At 39.2% G+C, this 25235-nt stretch overlaps 1 protein-coding gene across 8 annotated transcripts in view; it reads right to left on the bottom strand.

Moving 5' to 3' along the window:
• Positions 1 to 25235, bottom strand: part of FOXP1 (forkhead box P1) — a 686938-nt gene that overhangs the window by 358675 nt on the left and 303028 nt on the right. For 7 of the 8 annotated variants that reach the window (XM_023727893.1, XM_023727898.1, XM_023727897.1 and 4 more), the window contains one exon: positions 3115 to 3175. The gene's annotated coding sequence lies outside the window, so the exon portion shown is untranslated. Of the gene's footprint in view, positions 1 to 3114; positions 3176 to 9216; positions 25176 to 25235 lie in introns of those variants that run through there. The other variant, XM_023727895.1, reaches the window with a different exon arrangement.

The raw sequence follows: 25235 nt of genomic DNA, 5'->3' as shown, positions 1-25235 counted from the left end.
ATATATATAAAATTTTATATTTTCAACAAATCTGCTTTTACCTTTATCTACATCAAGATAGATAAGGATTCATTTTTAAAGTTCCTTGGGCTTGTGTAAATGTAAAAATTGTACATAGCTTATTATTTATTTGAGGCTACATATCCCTATTTCCAAAAGGACTTTGAAATGAGCGTCAAACACAGATGGAAGGGATACTGTAAAAGAAAAAAAAGTTAAGTAATAACATGTTCATAGAGGATAAGAAAATAAAAATTATGTTAAAAAAAATAACAGTAACAAAAAGCTGAAGTTCAAAAAAACTACAGAGATTGAGCAAAAACAGTTACTCTGAGCTTCCTAGAAGTCAAGGCAAAAAGAAAAACTAGATGGATTCGTTACTCAGCTTTCTTTGTGTAATGAAAGCAGGCATCTAGATGACAAAATATTTCTATGACCCTCAAATTTTACAGGGGTCCTTAATTGCAGGATACTGTATAATATAGTGGAGCACTGGAGGCACAGTGGTTAAGAGCTCAGCTGCTAACCAAAAGGTATTTGGTTGCTCTTTGGAAATCCTCTGGGGCAGTTCTGATATGTCATATAGGGTCAATATGAGTCAGAATCGACTAGATGGCAAGGTTTTTTTTTTTTTTTTTTTTTTGGTATAATAGATTATATTTTGAGAGTGATTATAAAGAAAACAGTTTTATTTATGTGGAATACCTCTCTCAATCAAACCTTCTGGCAAACTGTTACAGAATTGCTCAAGAGTGTCACCCTAGTGAGCCAGATCATAAAAACAACAACTACAACATTAGCCGCAGAAAATAAAAAATGACTGATCAATCACTACTTGCCAGATACCACATTAAATGCCTTATATAGATTAGCTCATTGGATTCCTCATTGCCAGAGGAAGACAAAGCGGAAATTCAAACCTAGGCAGTGTGCCCTCAACACTCACATTCTTAACAATGACTAGAACAAGAGAGAAAAAGTCCAGGTGAGAGGATTAGTGAGGACCTGAGGGGCAGGCGGGACAATCACTAATTAATGCGTATACTTTAAAGAAGGTGCTGCTGCTCCAGATGACCACCAGAAACACGTACCACGCACAGTAAGCAAAAAATTACAAGAACAAAGTGTCCTCTGTGTTTCAAGAGCTTACCTTTTGATCTATCTACACAGTTATAGAATCAAATGGAATTTAAGCAAACATCGATAGCGGTCACTGAGTGAGTAACAGAAATGCCTCAATATATTCCTGGAAACTTTTATTTTCCAAATTCAGCATTGATCCATGATATTTTTAACTCTGAACAGTAACTGTGAATTGGGAAAACTCACATTGCACAAATTCAAACTTGTCTATTTTCAGGTCATGGGTCATTATAAAGACGTCAAGTCAGAAGAAAAATAATTAATGCTTACAGGTGATCCCAAAGAAAGCAATAAAACCTATCAATGAAGCCATTAGTTTCTGTAACTGCAGAGATAATGAAATTCTCAAACCAAATTGTTTGTCTTTTCCACGACTTCTTCAGCATTGTTTATTCGTAACTTTTAGCTTCATCTGAAAACTTTGCTAACAGCCCGAGATGAGTCAAGCACCCGGGAGGGTTTAGAATGCAGAGCATCTTGGATTGAGAAGGCCCTGAGGGTCACAGAGACCAGGGGTCAGCAAATCACAGCTGAGCTGAGTAGCTGCAACAAAGACAGAAGGAACCACAAAGCAGAAAATATTTGCTATCTGGCCCTTTACAGGAAGAGTTTGCCAACCTCTGATACAGACTAATTCTTTTATTTTTAAGATTGGAAAACTGAGTCTCAGCAAACAGAAGTGCTTTGCCAAAAGTCCTGCTGTGACTTAATAACATCAACACTCACTGTGGTCAACCCCTTAGATGCTGACCATCCCAAAGGGACAATCTCTCTTTGGAGGACAATAAGGTGCTTCATGGGAAGTTTAATTTAAACAACATAGATGGTGAAATGAGGCAAGTCTGATTTTTTTGGCTCAAATCAAATGTACCAGAATGTACTTATAAAAACAAATTCATACCTTTATAATACATTCTAGAACACAAAAACCCTGGGTAGGATTAAAACTAAAATTGGGAGGGAAAAAAAAAAAGAAAACCTGATCTGCTAACAATCTTCACATTATAAAAGCTCCCCACAAAAAGCTTTTTTCAACTAAATAGTAAGAAGACAATTAGCCTATAAATATACGAACTTTAATTTAGTTAAATCTGGGCAAAGGCTTTGTTTAACTACGATTGCTGTCATGGTCTTTAAATAGATACAAATCTACTAAACCAAAGGAAACTATTAAAAGGTCAAAAGTCAAAAATAAAATGAAGACGCTATACTATTTGAGAACCATCAGATCTTCAACTGACCTGCCAGATTAACTTGGTTAACGTGACCATTGCCTTCACCAGAGGGACACTTTTGGAATCGAGTAAATAGACAGCATCCATGACGGTTTTAACCAGAGTGCTTTTTTTGGCCCACCCCGAAAAGTGAATTTGAGAAAATTAAATTTAGCTTTAATTCATCAAGTTACATGAGTCTCTGAAAGTTCCGATTTTAAAATCAAACATTCATTTGATTGTTAAGCAAGGTCAAGAGAACAAGGCAGCCCAGCGCTGACATCACAGGGATCTGCCCCATGCCACTCGGCAGTTACATCAATGTGGCGAGTTGCCATGGAGCCTGACTATTAATTTCTGAAAGAAGGTGATTATAAAGTCGCCAGATGAACATCTACTGGATGACACCACTTCAGCACAGAACACTGACATGCGTTACTCTTGTTTGCAGCAGTTAATTTTATGAATCACCACTTCTGTGATATGAACATTCTTTCTAACTTTAAAACTACCAAGTCTTCGCTGAATAAAGAGGGGGAAATTTTGATATTATCTGGAGAAACAAAATGTGTATCTGTGGGCCATCTCTTAAGGGCAGTGTCTCCCTTTAAGACATACTTAACACACAGATATATACGTGTACATTTGACAAACAGAGAGCAAAAGAAAACAAAAAATACAACTGAATTAAAATGCCTAGAAGACGACATGATACAGTCCTAGATACAATTCCACTAATCATATTTGCAGCATTTACCTTTTTTGGCTTCTGTAAAGCAATCTTCAGTTATAGTCACCTCAAAAGGTCACGTCTTACCCTGAAAACAAAAGAGAACATCTGAATGTCAAGAGAAGCAGCAACCACCTCTGCCTGGGATAGACAAAGCAAAACAACAAAGGAACTCAATTATATCTCATGGCAAATGACTTTCCGAGTTAATAAAAACAAGTCCCAAGACCTCTACTTTCTAGGCCAAATGCTGTTGAGTTCTTCAAGACAACATCAACCGGGCTGGAAAAAGTACAGGTGAAACATTTCAAGTTTTGCTTATGAACTTTTTCTCATCTTGTCTTCTATCAATTTTATTTTCGAGTGGAATAATACGTGACTCATAGGTCTTTGTTTCTGGAAACCAGACTGCTACTTGAACGTGTCTGTTTGGTTAACATCCACAACATCTCTAATTTCATTAAAGCGGAGGCTTATTTTTCCCCCTTTAGAAGAGAGTTCTTGTAGACAAGATGCTTTCTGCCACTGTGGACCTTTCAAAATGAATAAAAGTACCACAATTTTGAGTTTAGGGAGAAGGGTTAATAGCTGGTGAAAGCTGTTCACAGAATGTTGTTTCACTTAGCATATATCTCCCAGATCTACCAAGTTAAATAAAAATGGTTCGTGTCAGATGAAATAAACAATTGAAATCAAGCTTCCTAAAACACAAAGAAAGCATGGCACATGTTTTGATCCCACATCCACTCCTGCATCTGCATACTCCTTTATGCAAAACAGTGTGTAATCCTTTAAGAAACATTACAAGCTGCCTCTTTCTGCCCAAGTAACTGGGATCAACATATGGCACAAGTGAAAAGAAAAACATTTGTTTATTAATTTGGATCAAGTTACTAACAGGGTGCAGGATTCATTCCACATCAATTGACCAAATGCTTATATAATTTTTTTTTTAGATGGTGAAAGTATACCATCATTTTCACTAAAATGTTAATATTCCTTTGCTTGCTCTTCAAAACAATATGTAATGAAGTGGTTTTAATTTTATACAGAATCTATCTCTGCTTATTCCGCTACTTCTGCCCTGAATGTGGAAAGGCAAATATCATTGAGAAGAGTCAAATCTTATTTCACTGGGGCTAAAAATCTGAAAGTGGCACTTTGGTGAGTACTATCTTTAAGGAATTGATCCGAGGCCAATTTATGACATTTCCACCAGAAATGTATGCAGATTCTTGTCATTAAGATTGGAAAAAAAATGTAGGCTCTGAGTGAAATCATCATTTTCATGTTTACTGTAAGAGGAAATTGGAGGTTTTCACCATAAATGTTCACTATTTGGGTGGGGGAAAACCCTAGCTCTGGGACTTATAATTACTGTTTTGCAACCTGCCCAAAACCTTTTTGTTTTTACACAAAACAATTCAAATTGAAAATGAAAATCGTGTGCTTTACTGCTGATGTGTGTCCCCAGGATTGGTTTCTCCAGGGGTGAGAACTCTACTACAGGGCAAACAGTGATAAGAAAGGAAAACATAAGAGAAATGACGGTCATGTGCTTCAGGACTCAAGGCAGAGCAAGATCTAGAAAGCAGCCCCACTCCCCACAAATAAGAGCTCAGAAGACACACAGTACAGCAATATCACTTACTCCAGAAATTTCCAGCTCCACCAGTTATCGAATCTTAAATGTAAAGTAAGTGAACTTTGGCAGAACCTACTCAGTTCAAAGCAAGAATGCCCTTCCTCCCCCCTTTTTACTTGAGATGTTCTCCAATGCATGCACTCAACTAATGTTCATGTTTATCTATTGAGCTGTGTCTATTTTTGCACGTTTGGCAGCCAGACCTATAGTATTAGACTTTGCAATGCAGATGAGATTTGCTATCATATAGGCCTGGCAAACAATTGGACCTTATTAAAATTTAATTTTTAAAAAACTGCTGAAAATGCCTACTTGGAATACGTTATCTCTAGCGCTGTGTTTGAACCTACAGAAAATTTGCAGGCAAGAACTGGGCCGGTTTTACCACTCACCTGCCCAGGACAGTATGTAAGTGAACACAGAGCAAAAATATAATCTGGTTCACCCTCAAAGATTTTACAAGTGTTATTTTTATTTCCTGGAAAAAAAATACAAATTAATAATAATGAAATTACACAATTACCTTCCAACTTACAACTACTAAAGCAATAAAAAAATTGGCTACATGTAACTTTTACCTACATATAAAAATCTGGCAGTGGGATAAAAACCATATTTTCCTCTATTTCAAAGTTCCATAAATTTTAATGTATATGCACATTTGACCACTCATTAATTTATTTCTGTTGATTTTAGTTTTTAGAATAAGTATACCTTAGCAAAGTAATCGAAAAGATATTTTCTAGCTTTGCTGAGAAAAGATTAATAGTTCAACAGCTGTTTGCCATCATGCTAAATTAAATGAAATGCGTCAATATAACAGACAAGAAAATTAGTGGTTAGTACTGGGGCCTCAGTTTGCATCATTACTAGCTTAGGAGGATTGGAAATCAACAGCTAGGAGAAAAATCTGCATTACTTTTTTTTTTTAAAGCATAAAACTTTGGTTTTCAAAATTGTATCCCTTTTTTAACCATCACTTTTACTTATCAAATATATTAAATCTTCCTATTTCAAATATTTACCTAAATGCTTACTGCAGTATAAACACCAAAACTAAAATTAAATGATCATATAAGGCTTTTAAGTTAAAAAAAAAATAAAAAGAAATATGTTCCCTTCCAGCCCACCTGCCTTCTTTTAAAAAAATGCTGTTATCACATGAATTGCATTTTTTTTTCTTTTTTGCTCTCATTTTTTAATTTTCCTATTGGTTTTAGGTTTCAAAAATGTGCCAAGGATATGGTAAAAAAGAAATTATCTATTTTTACTTTATGTCATAATTCTATGTAATAGCGAAGGTTGTGTGAACACTAGAATTGTTCCATGGCACTATGATTCCAACAGTATCATTTACCAGAAGCTCATGATGACCTCAATGACCGTGACCAAGATGCCAAACTTCAGCTGCAACCTCTAGGGTAGGAAGTTTACTGCACACTCCTCTTTCTCCACCTCCCCAACCCACCTCCTAATTTGTAACTCATTCCATATAACCTTTATGTTATTACAATACTTCGGTGTACACTTTCTAGGGGTATATTTTACCCCTAATTTAATCTGTGTAATATATAACATATAGCGCCAACTGGTATGTCCTAGTTGGAAATCAGTTCCGGATAAATGCAGAGTGTGAAAATGAATAATACATACTCTATTTTCCCCAGTGAAATTACTTCTCCCTTTTCCTTCATGGCAGCTAAAGGAAATGATGTGCATCAGGATTTCTGCATTATATTCATTTTATACAATTATACAAGTGATTCTGAAGGATGGTCGACCTATTTCATCTCAACCTTCAGTCCAACAAATGCTAGCCTAGAACTCACCATGCACAGCATCACTGAGTATGCGCAAAGCCACCCCCTTAGGCTATGGTGAAGGGTGGTGGTTTAGTATTTTATCTCTGGCTAGAAGACTCCTGTTCTGGAAGTCCAGGCACATGGCTCAAACTTCAAACCTCCCAAATCCTCCATTCAAATGACATATTTTTCATCTGAGAAAACAGAAGGTCCAAATGGGCTAATTTCCAAGAGACTGGTGCCTCTTTAAATAGTGAATCTTCACTCATGTGGGCTTTTATGTCTTGTTTTTCAATGATTTCTTAGAAAAACAGGATATCAACACGTATCTGACTAGTTGAAAAAATGATAATGCAAGGGTCACTTCATTTTCTGTACTCAAAACAAGAATATCCACTCAGAAATCAATCGCAACATGTTTTCTCTATGCCCTAGTAACTTCAAATATTAAGTAAGGTTTACAAAATAAAAAGGAGGGAGGGAAGGAAAAAAAGAAAGAAAGAGGGCAAGAGAGAAAGAAGGAAAGGAAGAAAAGAAAGGGAGAGAGAGGGAGGACGGGAGGAAGGGAAACAAGGGAAAAAAGAAAGGGGAAGGAAAGATTAAAAAAAGAAAAGAAAGAAAGGGAAGGAAGGAAAGAAAGGGGAAGAAAATGAAAGCAAAGAGAAAAGAAAGAAGGAAGGAAAGAAATAAAAGGACATCGGTGTGCAGCCCAGGCCTCTGTAACCAGAAGAGACCTTGGGCACAACCCAGGCTTTCTAATTTACAACTGCTACGTTTCTTTTACTTCTCTCTATCAAAGAAATCTACCACTTTGGGGGTTATCAGTCCCCAATTTCCCCTCTTAACCCTGTTAACAGTTTGCTTCCTTTCTCCTCACCCTTCGGGATTCTCACCAAATCATCGTGTCTGACTCTGGGGTCCATTCTAGTAAGCAAAGATCTGAAACACTATAAATAAGACGAACCATGTGGTGCCGGCACCGCCAGCACAAAGCTTGCACGTGAAATTACTTCAGGCTGGCAGCCCCCCAGGAACTCCAAGTCGGCCCATCTCATTTGGAAGCACGGCTCTCTCGTACCTTACAGCAAAGTAAAACCCTGGTCATGGTCATATGAAAATATTTTATAGGTATCCTTTAACAGTCTTTAAATGTTGAAACCTAAAAACAATATTTGCTGTTTTCCCTTTGAAGCGCTAACAAAGCCTTTGTTTTAGATTTACCTTTAGTGTGCAATAAGAGTTAATAATCAAATCCATCCCAACCCCCACAAATGTTAAACAAAAAGATAAAAGAAATGCAAATAGCTATTGTCATGGAAAGTTAAAGTACCTGTCTGTATTTTTAAGTGAAAACTATTATCTCTATCAATCAAAATTTAAGAATACAATAGCGCTAATCACAGAAGGTGCTCTGATGGAGTTACTTTTCCTCATAAAAAAAAAAAGTATTTTTCCCCTTAAAATCTGAGTATAAAAGTCATATACTTACAATTAGATCGAGTATTTGTAATTTTATTATTAAAAACCTTCAGGAGCCTCACTGTTAATAAATGCTTCTGAGTCTCTAGACTGATTTGTACCCAAGAAGACCCAAGTCCCTACATATTTTAATAAGGTTGATGAAATTTTATTTAAATTCTCAGTTTCCAACCTGCGGGGGAACAGCACACTCTTCTGTTGAAAAGAGTTACTCAAACAGAGCCAACAGTTAACTGGTAATAAAAACTCCTTCTTTAGACCCTGGGCACAATTTCCAGTCCCTGAAAAATCTCTACATCGGACACAGCTTGCTTGGATGCTTCGCCCTTCTTAATTGTGGCAACTCTTGTTTTGAAATTACATCACTCTGCCCTCAAAAATAAAACAGAATTCTACCACCTCACCCCAGAATGATCCAAAGGCACACTGCATCCATCTAAGTCTTTTTTTTTTTTTCCTTAAACTCACTTTTTAAAAAGACTGGATTAGACGTTGAATGCGGTGCTTTCTAAAGACAGTACAGGAACAAAAAATAGCAAGAGCCAGATACTAAAACAAACAGCTCAAGATTAAAATTCCTAGAGCAGTTAAGCCAGGATGCCATTATGCCGGCTGAGTCTGGATGGACATCTTCTCCACGGAGGGGCCAAGAGGCTGTCGTTCTCCCCCCAGCAAGATCAGATTTCCTTCCCTCCCAACCGCCTCTCTGAGCATCATGGCCAACATCTCTAGTGTGCTATTAATATCAATGAAGAGACGATTCGATTTCCACAGGAGAAAACCCTTCCTATTCCGGCACAGACCTTCGGGGAGGACCTGGGCCGGGAAGACACAACACAGCAGCAGAGTTTCGCTGCTTTCTTATAGTTCAGTCTTGCACGCTGTTTGAAGGCTTTTAACAAACAATGGCAGCATTATCTGCAGGATAGTTACAAAACAGGATTTGTTAGGACAAAGAATAATCAAGCTGCTCTCTCTCTCCTTTTCTTCTTTTTTCTTTTCCTCAATCCCCAGGATCCTCTCTCTGCCAGTCCCAAATTCAGCCACATCTCCTAAGAGCACCTGTGCATGTCTATTTCATTGCAGCCTGTAACTGACAACCGGTCGGGAACATTCAGGAGGGGCCCAGAAGGGCAGCAAAGTAGCCTCTAAACAGTAGTAAAAGGAAACAGAAGTAGCAGCCTTCACTTTGCACACACTTACCGATTCATGGTGAGGAGGTGAAGCTTTGGGGCCAGAGAAGCAATTTTCACACAATGGAAAAAGTTGAGTTTGCGAGGGAGAAACTATAGGCGCTAGGAAGCCTGCTGGCTCTCAGGGCTCCGGGGCTGGCGGCAGTGTGAGGAAGGACTGAAGGTATGTGGGCTAAACACAACAAAAGCCACTGCCTTACTCTAGATTAAATATGCAGGAAGAGGCCCCTTTGCATAAACACAAACACTCAGCAAATGAATAACTGGCTCAATCAGACGCCTGCTGTGCCTTCTACCTGTCCTCAAGCTGACAGGAGGCACCGCCTGTTCCAGGGGACACCAACTAAACAGGAGACAGTTAAATGTTATGTTGCTATAATAACAATTAAAATGAATTGCATTCATTAGTAATTAAGAACTTACTCATGGGGAGAAGTGCTATTGTTGTATTTCCAGCGACTCCAAAAAGAACCAAATATCAGTGGAGTTTTACCTTGGGCTGTATTTAAATCTGTACATTCAATAAGAGTTTTAAATAATCACATTGTTTAGTCACAATTTAATGTCAGAGATATACCTCTCATTTCTCTGCTTTGCCACATTATAAATTGATCCTTATGAGTCTGTATCTATAGAAAGATATATTTTATACAGGTATATATACCTGTATAAAATTTATATACATATATACACAGGCATATATGCGCATGTACACATTACTCACACATAATCTAGTGAAGAATAAACCAAAAGAAAAAAAACTGCTACTTAACTATACATTTTAGCCCACTAATCATTTAAGGAAAATAATTTGAGTTTTCCAAAAATATAGCCCAAATGCCTGCCTTTCAAATGTCACTAATCCATGAACACTCATTTCAAAACATTACCCATATATGATAAAGGATGCTTTTAACTGTGTGGCCTCAACCACTTATAATTTCAATTAAATAACATAATTACAGTCAACAATTTTCTCCATTTCGGCAGAAAATATGCCATACTTCAACGTAATTTGTCCTTAGAACCCAGGAATTTAAGCAAGAAGGAAAGCCTGCGGGCCTTCGGAATTCCCTACTGCCTTTTCCCAGCTTATGGAGTCAGCTCACAATGACCTCTTACTGCAGGTTCCAGCTACATGTTGGTCTTAGTAACTTATTTTTTAATAACTTTTGCAGCATTAAATGATTTTGATTGAAACACAAATAAGATTATGGTTGTCTACTTTTTTTTAATGCCACATAGTACTTTGGGGGCAAACCCAGCACTGCTATTGTATAGGATGTGTCTACATTCTTAATTGGACTAAAAAGGGTAGGTCACACAGATTCTTCATAGCCCCGGAGAATGCATCACTATCATCCTAGCCAAGGGAAATAAGATGGCTTTCTATTTCAAAAGCAACTTTGTTTCATTAACACTACTCTCTTTTCTGGCCACAGTGTTCTGCCACAAAAGTAAAAAAAAAACATTACTGAAGAGTGTTTAAAATTTTTACAAACACATAAACAGAAATTCATCTCAAACATCTATTATGGCATATCCTGGAGAAAAGAAAAACATAATAAAAATATTCCCAAAGCCCCCCAATATTTAAAAAAAAAAAAACCCACAGGTTCTCTAAGAGGGGTTCCCACAAGAAACTAAAGATGTATGTATTGCTCACTCGAAATGACCTTTCAAAGAAGGTGTTAGATAATCCGCTTCATAGATGATAGTGATCTAACCTTGATGCAAATAAACCATAGAACAAAATTTAATCAGTATATCACTGTGAAAAAGCCTTTGTCCATCCCAATGGAGCTTCTAATGACTGTTTTGGCAGTTCTGGCGGGTAGTTATGCTTCCCAGCTCATCTATATCTCATACTGGTTGAGCAAGCTAATGGAAGTGCTGTTAGTGGAATCCAATATTAATGCCCTGTATCGTGCAAACCTGGATGCAACTGAATATATTATACAATTATAGGTAGTATCTAATTCCATAGGTATTAGATACTGTCCTCTAAATTAATATTTTAATGAGGGCAGTGAAATAAAGACGACATTCCAGGTAAGGGATTCATGCATTGTGGCCCCGCTAAGTCTGGCTGAGAGAGTGCTGGATACCGGAGCACACGGCACAAACATGGGGATTGTGACAAAAATCTGTACGCAAGCTTTAGATGCTGAGTGACACATAGTGATGCAGAGAGTCAGAGATGTCATCCTCACACGAGCACCACTTGCTGTAAGCTCGAGAGAAAATGGAAGGGGGAAGAATGGGGGGTGGGGAGTAGTTGCAGTGAGACCTCCAGAAAATAAACAGGGTGTACAGTTTCAAAGGCTGCAGACACAGACATTTCATTGTTCAAGCCAATTATCAGTGGAAAATAATAACAACAGATGGATTCAGAGTCACTGACTTTTCATATGCACTTCATCTCGGCGGAACAGATGATGAAACGCTAGAGCTATCTCAAAAAGGCAAAACATCTTTCAGTAAAAGAACTCTACAGTCCAGATGGGGACCTTCTAAGGCTGCTGATTATCTTCTTATAATGTTGTAAGATAGACTTACTAAAACATTTCAAGAACTGATCAGATATGATGCGTACAATGGCTTCATTATTGGAAGGAGTCGTCTCAGACTTGTGACTAAGCCAGGCAAAGATTTCAATAAGGTTAGGACTCTAAGTTTCCTGTTTTCTCATCAAGGACTGTAGGTTCCAACTAAAACTGGAAATGTGTGCACAACCGGAGAATAAACCATTGCCCAAGGACCCTACATTTGTGCTCTTCGCCTGTTTGGGCAAGTTAAAATGAAAAGATAAACTGGGACTGTGGAAAGGACACTGAATTATTCTGATGCATACCACCAAAAAATAGTTCTAAAATAATTCCTTATTAAAAGCATTCGGTGATCAACTCTCATTCCCTATATGCATTTAGGGCACCTTAAATATGCTTTGTGGAGATCTCAATATGTAATTTGCTCCTAGGAGGAAATAAATATAAATTTTGATGGTGGTGTGATAGGCAATTCTAATTATCAACCATACACCCAGGCAAAAACCATCAACCTATCCAAACCCGCTGTCACTTAACTTAAATATTACCACCGACTCAGACTTGTTGACAAAACACAATAGGTAAAGTACAACCTGAGAACCTGCTATGAGTAAGGGAAAAAGTTAAATTTCTAATCTGATAAACCTCATCGATACTGTAACAACAGTGTAACTGTTCTCTTTATCTACCTACCCACTCATCATCAATTCCAATATTCATACTTTTATACAAATTTTTCCCTGAATTGACATAAAATGTTTAAAATCACTGTGCTAAGAAAAAAGAAAAGCTGATCTTCCTGTTATTTACTAACATACTTAACATTTAAAAAATATTTTTATGAACACCCTGTTGATTTCACAAGTTTATAATGTAAGGAAAAAAAAATTTTGTTTTTTGTTTTTTTCTTTAAGAGCAGGGCTTTTCTTTCAAAGGACTCTGACAAAAGTAAATTCATAGCAGAACACACAAGCACGAAGAAAATATCGCCAAGGGCAAAATTCTGCAACTGCTTTAAGAAGCAAACAAGAACACAAAAGATGTGTAATGCAACCATCTGGCTCTCCTCATACTATATCAATGCCTCCACTTTCTCCCCCACCCCCTTAGCCAGCCCACACCAATGCCATAAAACCAAATGTCTTCGCTTATTCTTCCCGTGCAGCAAATTTACACAATGCAGTTAGAATGCAAAAGTTGATTTTTACACATCAACTAGGATCTTTAAATTTTTCCCCACTTCAGTGATTATTTCGGGGTTTTTGTTGTCATTGTCATTTATTCAGAGTGGAACTTATTTGAAAAACCACTAAGAGCCTCATTGTGGTAAAGATTTTCTCACGTGGACATATCTGTTCACTCTCAAAAGAAGCCTCCTTCCAAACCTTAATCTCTACCATCTTGTGTTTTCTGTTATATGTGGGCATCTGAAAAAGAATCCTAAAATTATTCCAATTAAAACCTTTACTTTTTCGGGGTGGGGGACACAAAATTGTAGGTTGTCTCCCCCATTTATTACTTGAAATAACTGCACTAGTGTTTGTGGGTTTTTTTAACTGTATTCATTCAATCATCAGCCTTGAAGGTCAGCAAGCTCATGGGAATTTTTACTTATTCAACGCATTCTACAAACATTTACTGGGCAACTACACAGATGATCAAAATCACTATCTTCCGGTATGATAGCAGGGACTGCCTGGAAAAGTTAAACCAGGAACCCTACAGTTTATAAAAAAATCTTCGACACACAGGTGTGCTGAAGCATTTTATTTATTTATAGACTTATTTTGGCAGGCAAATAAAACAGGTATCTGAAAGTTATGTCTCATCTTTAAGTATCCATTAAGACATTAATGAAACCCTCTGTATTATGGATTGAATTGTGTCCCCCAATAAGAAATGTGGAAGTCCTAACCCCTGTAGCTGTAAATATGACCTTGTTTGGAAACAGGGCTTCTCCTTTGTTATGTTAATGTGGTTATATCAGAGTAGTGTGGGTCCTAAACCCAATCACTTCCAAGTGGTGTCTTATAAAAAGAGCAAAACAGACAGACAGACACACACACAGGGGAACACCACGCAGAGAAATGCCAAGGCTTGTTGGAAGCAATCAGAAACCAGGAGAGAGACACACAAATAAGTTGCCACAAGCCCAATCTGAACTTTTATAACTGTGAGATAACAGATTTCTGCTCTTTAAAGCCATCTACTTGGGGTAATTTTTGTTAAAGCAGCACTAGGTAACTAAGACCCTCTGTTTGGGTAAAATCAATAAACGTTGTCAGAAGTGCTTTTCACAAAGTGGCAACAATTTTTAAAAAATAAGAAAAAAAGACATCATCACAGGCAAACTCTACTTGCTTTGTTGCAGAGGCGTGCTAGAAGGCAGCCCTTCTCGACGGGGCAAACGCTCTTGATTGGAATCAAGATTTCACACAATGTGGGCCATGTCTGGTTTGCTTCTGTTTTTTTTCTCCCTGACACTGGTTTTCCATCTCCTCTGCATCCCTTTCCACATTCCAGGTAAGGAAGCTTTGCCTGGTTTCTCGAGGGGCTGACTTTCAGTTCCCTTATGGGCGTTTCTGCCCAGGACCACAGAGGCTCCCAGTGTGGACAGCAGCGGTAATTTGTAGGACACACACAGCAAATCCAGCCACCAGATGAGGGAATCCGCTAATTGTTTAAGCCTGCACTAGTGTCTGGCCCCCAGTTGGCAGGCATAACACATGGCTGCCTACCAGGGCTAGGTTAGCACAGCTGGAGCCAGATGACAAGCTTTCAAAGATATTCTCCCAGTGGCCACATCTGGCTCCTGGCCACTCCAATCTGCAGCTGAACGGATTCTGTTTGGCTTTTTGGGGCAAGTTCAGGCAGCAGATAAGACAAATCATGTTAATTTTGACTGTGCATTTCAGTTTGGGACAACATATCCAAACATATCTGTCTTGCTTGCTATATCCCAGTACAGAACAGTAGCTACACATGGTAGGTGCTCAATAAATATACATGAATAACAATGGGAGTTGAACAAAAATACTATTTTATCTTACTCCAGTACCTCCATTCCTGCTGCAACATGTACAATGGCTAACACTCAAGGGTACCAAGAGAAGCATCTGAGTGGCTCTACAGCTAAATTTTCTTGTGGGAACATTGACCCAGAAAAGAAGACACTCATGAATGAATCAACTTACATAGTCAGGAAAAACCTCCAACAATCAATCCTTCCCTAAAAATAATGCTCTCCCAGTATTAAACACGTCCCTACTTTATTAGTCCTGAAACTGCAAACATTTGGCAGCTATGTGCAGACGGGGCTTGCAAGTGACTCAAAAGTAGAAATTTACCTTTTGGCCACCAGAGAAACACCAAGTGATGAGGCAACTTTTCCTGGCACCTTTTCTTCCCATTTCCTTTCCCATGCCTCTCTTCCTGAATTCCCTGACATTTGCAGATTCCAGCTCCCTTCTACTCTCAACTTTGACCCCACGCTAGGCTCTTCTGAAGCTCACCGCTTCTCGAAGCTCCTATGAAGAACACACTCAGAAACTCCCGTATAATTTAGACCCAAGCTGTGGCCCACCCTCTTGGCTCCTTTGCTAGGAAGGGTTTTGTTACTTATAGAATGCTAAGTTACTAATGATGTTAAGGGATTTTTAATCCTTATGACAACAGAGCTTCCCTGGGTCCCCCAACAACCTGATTAAGGAGGAGAGGGCCTTGGCAGAAGCCTGGCCTGGCTGTTCACATATATGACGCTGCTTCCCCAATAAAGCCAGTTAACGCTTCTAAAACAGAGTGGCTGCAACCGGCTGCAGACTTTGACAAACTCAGCATATGGTTGTCAGCGAAGCAAAGCTACTCAAAAGTGCAGGAGATGGAACTGTTGTCTGAACTTGCCCCCTTTGCTGTCATGTAAAGCAGGCCGGGTAGAGGTGGGGGGTAATTCTTTCAAGCTACGTGTAAGTTTCTGAAAAGACCCTGCATCCACTATCAAGAACTTGGGCTCTGAGTTCCTCTTGGAAAGAGCTGTTTATGTGGTATAAACGTGGGCCAGGAAGACCCAGACCTAAAGTCCTTCTTCCTCCCTGCACCTATTTGAAATTACTATATAAATAGGAAAATGCCTTTGCACAATTCCACAATCAAAATGGAAGTTTAAGATAATCAAGAGACAAGCAGCGGACTAGCGTGCAAATGACTGAAAACCAATGCCTTAGCTGGAAACAGGCCATGATACAAAAACAAAGAAAACAGAAAAGCTGTGGAAAGTTAGGGGAAAATGGACACGCAGGCAAGGCTGAGGGTTTTGTAGGACAAATATCTTGGTTTCTTAATGCCACCCCGGACTGTCTCATTTAGAACTGTGTGTTATGTAATACTGCACTGGATCGTTTATTCTAGCACAATTCAGAGCTTGAGAGCACAGATTCAAGGGCTGGAGTTCAAATCTCAGCTCTGCTGCCTACTGGCCTTGTGAACTCGGGCAAGTTAGTTCTCTGTCGCTCAGTGTGATCATCTATAAAAAATGGGCTTAATAATAGTACATAATTTGGTTTTGGGAAATAAATGCATTAACCTGATAAAGTGCTTAGAATAGTGCCTGGCACCTACTGAGTGATAAGGAAACAATAACCGCTGTTATTACGATCAAGGATAATATAACTTAAGTAAATCTAAAACTGCCTACACCTCATTTCTGCCATCTCTACAAGTTGCTAATAGTATCTCCTCACCTGCCATGGTACAGGCTAGAAAAAAGAAGAGAATGCGTACCAGACTTTCAACTTCTTAAGACTATGGTTCTAAAATGAAATCAAAGTACTTCTTTCTTCCCTCAGTATTGGCTGGAGAATTGTAGATTTAAGATTGGGGTCTTACCTACCTCCGTGGAGGGCAAGCCATTAGCTACAGAAGAGCTACAATCCAAGCTCAGCGTTGGCTGCTTGTCCTGCCAATGACCAACAAGGACTTTGGGGGAGATCTTCAAAGAAGGCAGGAGAAGAATCCAGTCTGGAACCCAAAGGTATTGAAACACACTTTCTTGTACTATTCAAGTCTGTGCATATAGATTCTGTTACTGATTTAGGGATCTTAAACAGTTTATTTTTTAAATGCCTTTCAGCTCACCTTTAATAACATGTTTCTTTGACTTGGCTAAACTGTGCCTCAGAAGAATTACAAGCGGGAATACAGCTGGGTGAAAGGTTCAGTGAACTAATCCACACCTGGTCCATTTAAAAAAAAAAAATGGGGGGCTCATATTTTCCATATAGAAACAAGCCAATTTATATGAACCAGGTTTGTATTTAATTGCTAAGGCACTTTTCCATGCCATACAATCTTTCATGAGCTTCTTCAGTGGGGCTGGGGAAAAGCCCATAGAACCTGCACCCAGTCACACCATAAAACTTTGTCAGTAAGAATAACAGTAATAATAAAAATAAACGAAAGGCACAAACCTCATTCAAAGTAGGAAGTGGGAGATTTATTTTACCAAAAGTTCTCTGACCAATGTTTGCCAAAGACAAAAGACAAGGCCTTCCCCCAAAGAAAGGCTTGGGGATTCACTACAAAGATTGTCACGTTATGGATTGAATCCTAACCCTAGTATCTGTGGATGTAATCCGATTTGGGACTAAAGTTTTCTTAATATGTTAATGAGGTCATATCAGTATCGGGTGTGTCTGAAACCTATTCACTTTCTGAGATATAAAAAGAGCAGATGAGACACAGAGAAGCAAGCACAAGTAGGGGGAAGATAGATTCCATGTGGAGATCTTCAAGGAACGCTGAGAAGAATACTAGAGAAGCTGAGACAAGGATTTTCCTCCAGAATGGACAGAGAAAGTCTTCCCCTAGAGCCAGTGCCCTTAATTCAGACTTCTAGTCTCCTAAGCTGTGAGAAAATATACTTCTGTTCATTAAAGCCACCCACTCGTGGTATTTCTGTTACAGCAGCACTAAGAAACTAAGACATCGTAACGAACATTCAGATTTCTTCTCCACCAGTTATGTGACCCAGACTCTTAGGTGGAGGAATATAGCTTAGAAGAAGAAAAATTCCGAGGAAAGAGAAGAACGGAAAACATTTGAGAGCTGAAAGGTGACTTTGAGGGGTCTAGTCAACGCACTCCCTCAAGGGGAATCGATTTAGCATGTGACTCTGAGGTCATCCAGGTGGTGGGTTCCTAAGCAGGGATAAGAGCTTCCAATTCCCAACAAACGTGGAGAAGCAATGACTAGAGATTATGGCAGCTGGAAACGTGAATCATGTAAAACAGATTTTGGAGCAGGGTCCCTGGAACAGCAAAGAGGCAGGAGAATGGAAGCACTAGTCACAAGCGTTCCATAAACTGTGCCAGCCCGGTGCATCTGCAGCTCTAATCTAAACAAGCTAACTTCCTTCCCTAAAGTCATCCACTTCAGTGCTCCAGGCATCTTGTTTTGTTTGTTTTTCCTCTCAGTTTTGCTTCTAAGAAAATTCCTTTTAATCAACTCTGGTTTAAAGTAAGTGGAAAAGGAGAGATTTCCACACCTTGGTTAAGAGGCAGCAAAGTGAAGTTGAAAGAGCATTTCTTTAGAAGGTAAGAGACTGTGGTTCTATTCCTGGAGCCACCAGTAACTCAGCTGGAATTGGGTAAGTTCCTTCCCCTCTCCTAACCCCAGTCTCCTGATTGGTAAAATGAGGAGGCACTCAGAGATGACATTCAGTTGATACACAGTGATGCATCTGAGCAGGTTGTTAAAATACTGAAATAATCTTGTACTGGCTGGGAAATGTCCGTTGTCCAAAAGTCTTCTGAGTACACCCTGGGCCACTACCCTGATCTTCCCAGGATCCACCAAGGCACAGCAGGGGGCCCCCAGCGCTCTGTTCTGGTGCTATAGCTAGGTCCCTCCTTGGTTGGCCAATGCCTGTGCTGTACCTGTATCTAATATGACCCTCATCCGGCTTTCCTGACAGTTCCTTTCCCAAGACTACGACACAAGGACAGCCAAGGACAGTTCACACCCTGGAGGAGGCCACGTCCCCAGGCTCAGCCAGGCCCATACAGGGCCCAGCAAGAGACAGGAGAGCTGGGACAATCAGATCAGCAGGCTCACAAGGGATCCGCCTTCCTCCCCAATTTACTTCCTCACTTGGGCACCCACATGGGGGCCTGCAGTAATGAGGCAAATCACTGGAACCTTCTTAGGGCAACTTGTTAGGGCTCAATTTGTTTCCAAAAGCTGGGGGGCAAAAAATACATATCACTGTGAAACAACTCTCCAAGTGAAATCCTGAGCTCTAAGGGAAAGACCAAAACATGTAATCAAATTATATTTACCATGGAAATTCTAGGAGTTCATACTTTCTACTCAGCTTTTACAACCTTTTAGAAAAAGGAGGACTTTTCTATCCTGCATTCCAAACGTCCACAGGAAAGACCAGGCGTTACACATGGTGAAAGGGTAGAGGAAAGAAAAAAACGTTTCTACTATTGTCTCCTTCAACCCTCCATGCCTTCCCTGCCACCATTACTCAAAAGTTACTCAAACATTTTTGCTGGCTGACGTGACGCCACGCTGCCACCTGATCAGGTGTGGGGTACCGCATGGTATGAATAAATACTTACCCACAACCGCATATTAAATGGGAATTCACAGGGGCGGGCTCCAGAGACAAAGACTTTTCTATATAGAAATATTAACTAAGAATTTAAGTAAATGGCCCCACTGGAAGAAAAAAAAAGTTCTGAAGTAGCAATATAAACTATATTTAATAGCAACGAAAAATATTTTCCTTTTGGGAATGCAATTTGGGCTGCTCAAAGTTACTGCCTTTCACATGACTTAGTACAGTATGTCTCCATTCTCTCTTTCCTAAAACATAGATGCTAGGCCGCCAAATTCTACTTGGTGAAAGTTAATTTTTTTTGAAGTAATCTTTCCCCAACTACAATACTCAAATAAGGAACTATTTTGGTATCTTTTTTTTCCCCTACAATTGTTATTTTCTTAAGTGCTTGAGTGTAACACATCCCAAAGAACATATGTTCCCAAGGAAGAAAAAAATACAAAACAAAACAAAACAAAAAAAACAGGCTCTAGAACTAATACACAATAAAAAATAAATTTAAAGCAGCCTTCTGGTCTGACATAAGAATATAAAAATGATATGAGCAAGAACAGCTTAGTTTACATACTTTTCAGTCACAGCTGCTGCTCTGAAACCACAATACCTTTAAAATGACATTTGAAGGAAACAGATACGGCGTGGCTTTAGCAATAGCTAGATGTAGCTAGCATTGAATTAAAAGGGTTTTTCTTTTTGTTCACATGCTTCATATGGCCGTGTACACTGGCACAATTAAGACAAATAGAGATTTTAGAGTGATTCATTTTCAAATAATGTAGTGATAAACAGAGTGAATTACAAATAATTCTACCCAGCAAGTTGCCCCCTCCCCCCTTTAAATTCACCAGACTGAGACATCAACCCAGAGTTTTAGGGACAAAAGGAGCAAGTCGCCTCTTTTGGGTTAATATTTAACTGGGGGCTAAAGCACAGGGGAGATTCCCCTCTCTGCAAGAGATATAGGCACTTCCCTGGACAAACGAAAACAACATACAATTAAATCAGACTATTCAATTAATAAATTACTTCAGAAGGCCTTGCAGGCCAAGTCCTATTTAATTACATAATTTAAAAAATATTTGCACATTGCAATCACCGAAATTGGCTTTGGGGTTTCATAATACATACTTAACACTTGAGTTAGAGAACAAATTTATTAAATAAATGCAGGCCTAAGTGCTACAAGACCATACCACTCAAACTGCACAATCACTTAGCACATCTTCAGAGAAAGCAAATAAACTTTTCCAGTGTTTGGACGTACGCTGCTGGCGAATGTCAGGAGAGGCTGGCTGATTTTTCGTGTTTTCTCTGTCATGTGTTGCTTGTAAATCTGACCATTTTGAGGGGTGATTAGAATAGAGCTAATGGACAAAATGGTTCCAGTTAAAGATAAATTAGAGATAAACTAAGGTGGAAGATGTCAAGGACCTGGTAGTAAAAATCTCTTCAGAGTAAAACAAAGAGAAGTCGTATTACCTCCCCATTTTTCACTTGCTGGAATACCAAAATACACTGTAAATTAACATGGTCCCTGAGTGTAAAGACATGTTCCATTAGGAAAGCACACAAATTTAGGGGTGAGGAGGACATTCATAAAAAGGGGAGAATTACATGGTATTCAAAAAGAGGGCAGAAACACTTAAAAGTGGCTGCACTTGCATGGTGGTACTGGGGGACATGATAGTGCCATTAAGTGAATTTTCTAGAAAACCACTTGATGGCTTTAGCTCACAACTTGTTTTGCCTTCACATTTCGATGGAAATCTTTATCAAATACATATACTTCCAATAATCACTGCATGCTTTATACTACAACGACTTCAGAGCTTTCTAAGCTGGGAGGGGCTAATTCTCTTTATAACAAAAAGCCCCCAGATCACTGTGATGAGGTTGTCATTTTTGTTTTGTGGGTCTTCTCTTTAAAGGTTTCTGTCAGGTACAATCGAGCCTGGTATACTCCTACTTGCTGGCTTCCAGAAGCTTCTATCCTTACCTCCAAAGAACTTCTAACTTGCTACTAACTCACTGCTAGCTAGAAAGGCATCTAAAGTTCTGAAATATAGTTTTTTTTTAAAATAAGGTTTAAGTAAGAGATTCTGGTAAGACCCTGTAACTTCTGTTCAGTTATGAAACAAAATAAACAAATTATTTTCTCAACCCCATGTCCCCTGCAGGTACTACCCTCTTCTTTCTCCTCTCTTTAAGAAACTTCCGAAAAGAGTTGTCTACACGCAGGGTCTCCACTTATTCACTTCCACATGTATGTCAGTCCTCAGCACATCACTGAAACCGCTCTAGACAAGGTCATTCAGTTTTCAGTCCCTTCTGACTTGGACCATTGGTTCCATCTGGCAGGGCTGACCTTCTGTCCTTCTCAAATAGTTCTCTTCTCCAGTGTTCTTCCTGTGACTTTGACCCTGCATTATATCTGCCACCTTCAGCAGCATCTTCTCCTCCAACCTGCTTCTCCTTCTGTGGTCCTTCACTCAATGAATGTTACTACCATCCATCCAGTTAATGAAGTCCCAATTTGGAGGACCTTATACTCCTCTTCCACCACATCTAACAATCAAATCCCTTCTACTCTCTTTCCTATATCCCTCCGGAGACTCACTAGCCCACACAAGAGCACCTCGCCTGGAGTCCTGCGTTTTGCCTTCTCAAGACTCCTTCTAGAAGCCTTTGGATTTGCTTTCCACAAACCCACCCATATGGAAGACAAACTAATCTTGTACAACTGCAAATTTACAAAATTTTTTCTACTCCCACGTAGCCTCCCTCACTACATCTTAATATTTTTGACATTGGGATGCATCTCAAAATTTATGTGGATGCTGAATGTCACGTGTTTCCCAGATGCATGTTTTATCCCTGCTTAAAAATTTCTTAGGTTCCTAAGGTCCAGACGTTCAAGTTGAAGTGTCCAAAGATACTCATAAGACTCTTCCTGATTATGGCCCCTGCCTGGCCTTCTGGTAGCCTTCTGCCTAGTCTTCTGGTCACCTTCCTGCCACTCCTGATTTCAAAAGATGCTCATATGCACCATACACTCTTTGCACAGCTCTTGCCTACCATTGGATCGCTCTGCCCCCTCTTCAGCTAGGGAAGTCTCACTCATCCCACATAACTCAGGCATAAATGTCACTTCCTCCAAGAAGCTGTCTCTAACCTCTCTTGAGCTTGATGCCTCTGTTATTTGCTGCGTTTCCACAGAGTGCTTGTCCTAATATGGGTATAATTCCATTTTATTATAATGGTCTGTTTAACCAATGCTTTCTCTTGTTAACTCATGTCCCTGCTCTATAAGAGGCACTTAATAAATCTTTCTGAATTAATAATGTAAAGTTGATGACTTCTAGTAAACAAAGTTAACGAGAACAATTTTGCCTTCTTTGGTTCCTTCATAAAACCAGCTCTTCTCCGTCTGTTACTCTCCCTGCACCAAAGTGCAGCAACAGAAGGTCAAGCAGATCACGTCTGCATAGTATTTGTTCACACCTCTGAAGATAAGAGAAAGGTATAGAGGCTGATATTTATGTGAATGACTGAAATATAATTTGAACAAAAATCCTTACGTTCCCTTGAAGTAAAATCACCTAACTGTTCATAATACGGTGCAAAGGAAATAGAATGAGTGAGGAAGCTATAAGAATTTTATCAAATAGACTTCTTATAAATAAGAATTGAGATTCACTATTCACCAAAAATGTAATTACCCTCCCCTCCCCCTACTAACCGTGCCCTAATTTAGACTCTGCACAAGAAAGCTTTCAGGTTATAAGACAATTCTGCATTAAGGTCTTAGATGAACCGTAATGCCATTCCCTCTTCTAGACCCGTGGTCTGCTTAACTTCAGCTTTAATAACATCATCATGTATCCCACCTAGTGCGACTCAAACTTTACAGCCAGTCTTCAAAACACTGTGGAAGAAAAAGCTGTCATAGGTCAATCCAGTGACCTCTAATCTTTGGCAGATTTGGTAATGGAGTTAAAACAAGAAACCTGGTACCAGCCAGCAACAGTCCCCAAACACAAGAAGTGGCATCACTTAAGTGACCAAAAGATAAAAGCCAACTGCTGGTAACGTGAAATGACTAGACTGACTACATAAAATGAGTAAGGTTATAGAGCATTCTCTCTGGGATTCAGATTTTTAGAGACTCAGAACTAAAAATATCAGAAGAAATATCCTGCTTACAATGTGACTAAAGCTAAGTGGGAAACATAAGCGGATCTTGGTTTTCATGATTATGACTTGTCTGAGTCACTTAACTTCTCTAATCCTTAATTTCTTCATCTGGAAAATGGGGTAATAAGATCTGTGTGAGAGTCCAATGTGATAGTATGTGTTATATGCATATGTAGGACTTTTATTTGTATGTGTGTGTAGGTATGTGAACTAGAGAAGACGAAGATTTTTCATACAATTTCCTACATCATTCATTCATTTAGCAAATTTTTATGCACACTACTCTGTGCCATGTGGAATATAAATAAGAAGAAAAGTTGGCCCCTGCCCTCGAGGGGCTCAAAGTGTAAAACTGTGCTGTCTAGTATGGTATTCACTATCCACATGTACCTATTTAAATTTACATTAATTAAAGTCACCTCAAACTAAAAAATTCAATTCATTTCCTCAGTTGCACTAGCTACATTTCCAGCACTCAGAAGCCACATGTGCCTTGTAATTACCATATTGGAGAGCATAGGTATAGAACATTTTCATCATCACAGCATGTTCTATTGGACAGCTGTGGTCCTAGCAGGGCAAGATAAACAAGTACAAAGGCAAACTGTAAAATTCTGTGTAGCAGAAAAGGTTTTACAATAGAAGTGATACTCTTGAAGGGGTTGCTAGGTGAGAGAAACCGTATATGCAAAGGCATAGAATAATTAAGGGGCATTCTGAGTTCTGGACTCTTGGTGGCACAGTGGTTAAGAGCTCGGCTGCTAACCAAAAGGCTGGCAGTTTGAATCCACCAGCTGCTCCTTGGAAACCCTATGGGGCAGTTCTACTCTATCCTACAGGGTTGCTATGAATCGGAATCAACTCAATAGCAAGGGGTTTGGTTTGGTTGATTTATTCTGAGTTCCAGGAGGGGCAAGCTATTCCTGTTGTCTGGCATGTTAGTGTATGGAGAAGCAGTAGCCAGAGATAATGCTGGAAAAGTGGTTAGTATCCAACTGTGAAGGCCTTATAAGCTGAACTAGGAGTCTGGAATTAATCCAACGAATGACCTGGAGCTAAGAGAGATACTGAAGCAGTAGAATGACATATCAGATATGTTTTATTGAAAACTAACCATGCTGACAAAGTGGAGCAGCTGTTGTCATCGCTGGATATGCACAGTAGAACCCTTTGGAAAACTTTTAAAAATGCTGATGCTGGAGCTCTGCCCTGGCAATTAAATCCATTTCTGGGCATGGGGCCCAGGCCTCAGTATGTTTTAAAATCCCAAATGACTAATGTGCAGCCATGGGTAAAAACCAATGGAGATGACAATGATCTGGGATTGGGGTTAAATTGGCATGAAGAAGTACAAAGACGAGTGTATTGCAATGGTTCCACCAAGAGACGATGGGGACCTTGCCTTACACAGGAACAAGGAGGATGGAAAAGAAGGGCTGACTTTGCTAGACATTTCTAAAAAAGAAGTAATATGATCTTGAAACCAACAATATGAGGAATAAAAAAGAAGAAAAAGGGCATCCAAATTGGTAATGAAGAAGTTAAACTGTCCCTGTTTGCAGATGATATGATACTATACACAGAAAACCCTAAAGACTCCACGAGAAATCTACTGGAACTAATAGAAAGATTCAGCAGAGTAGCAGGATACAAGATAAACATTCA

Source organism: Trichechus manatus, unplaced genomic scaffold (assembly GCF_000243295.1).
Source record: "Trichechus manatus latirostris isolate Lorelei unplaced genomic scaffold, TriManLat1.0 scaffold00020, whole genome shotgun sequence".
In the NCBI taxonomy this organism is placed as follows: domain Eukaryota; kingdom Metazoa; phylum Chordata; class Mammalia; order Sirenia; family Trichechidae; genus Trichechus; species Trichechus manatus.
The sequence above is the reverse complement of the archived record's forward strand: the minus strand, read 5'-3'. Positions and strand labels throughout refer to the sequence as shown.